We start from the raw sequence: 1,483 nt of genomic DNA on the forward strand, positions 1-1,483 counted from the left end.
GTGTACTATACGGAGGTAACAGTATACGGCCGGTATGTGTACTATACAGAGGTAACAGTATACGGCCGGTATGTGTACTATACGGAGGTAACAGTATACGGCCGGTATGTGTACTATACAGAGGTAACAGTATACGGCCGGTATGTGTACTATACGGAGGTAACAGTATACGGCCGGTATGTGTACTATACGGAGGTAACAGTATACGGCCGGTATGTGTACTATACAGGGGTCAGAGTCAGTATACAGCCGGTATGTGTACTATACGGAGGTAACAGTATACGGCCGGTATGTGTACTATACAGGGGTCACGGTCAGTATACGGCCGGTATGTGTACTATACGGAGGTAACAGTATACGGCCGGTATGTGTACTATACAGGGGTCACAGTCAGTATACGGCCGGTATGTGTACTATACGGAGGTAACAGTATACGGACGGTATGTGTACTATACGGGGGTCACAGTCAGTATACGGCCGGTATGTGTACTATACGGAGGTAACAGTATACGGCCATTATGTGTACTATACAGAGGTAACAGTATACGGCCGGTATGTGTACTATACAGAGGTAACAGTATACGGCCGGTATGTGTACTATACAGGGGTCACGGTCAGTACACGGCCGGTATGTGTACTATACGGGGGTCACGGTCAGTATACGGCCGGTATGTGTACTATACGGGGGTCACGGTCAGTATACGGCCGGTATGTGTACTATACGGGGGTAACAGTATACAGCCGGTATGTGTACTATACAGAGGTAACAGTATACGGCCGGTATGTGTACTATACAGAGGTAACAGTATACGGCCGGTATGTGTACTATACAGAGGTAACAGTATACGGCCGGTATGTGTACTATACAGGGGTCACGGTCAGTACACGGCCGGTATGTGTACTATACAGAGGTAACAGTATACGGCCGGTATGTGTACTATACGTAGGTAACAGTATACGGCCGGTATGTGTACTATACAGAGGTAACAGTATACGGCCGTTATGTGTACTATACGGGGGTAACAGTATACGGCCGGTATGTGTACTATACAGAGGTAACAGTATACGGCCGGTATGTGTACTATACAGAGGTAACAGTATACGGCCGGTATGTGTACTATACAGAGGTAACAGTATACGGCCGGTATGTGTACTATACAGGGGTCACGGTCAGTACACGGCCGGTATGTGTACTATACAGAGGTAACAGTATACGGCCGGTATGTGTACTATACAGAGGTAACAGTACACGGCCGGTATGTGTACTATACAGAGGTAACAGTATACGGCCGGTATGTGTACTATACGTAGGTAACAGTATACGGCCGGTATGTGTACTATACAGGGGTCACGGTCAGTACACGGCCGGTATGTGTACTATACAGAGGTAACAGTATACGGCCGGTATGTGTACTATACAGAGGTAACAGTATACGGCCGGTATGTGTACTATACAGAGGTAACAGTATACGGCCGGTATGTG

Source organism: Dendropsophus ebraccatus, chromosome 13 (assembly GCF_027789765.1).
Source record: "Dendropsophus ebraccatus isolate aDenEbr1 chromosome 13, aDenEbr1.pat, whole genome shotgun sequence".
NCBI lineage: Eukaryota > Metazoa > Chordata > Amphibia > Anura > Hylidae > Dendropsophus > Dendropsophus ebraccatus.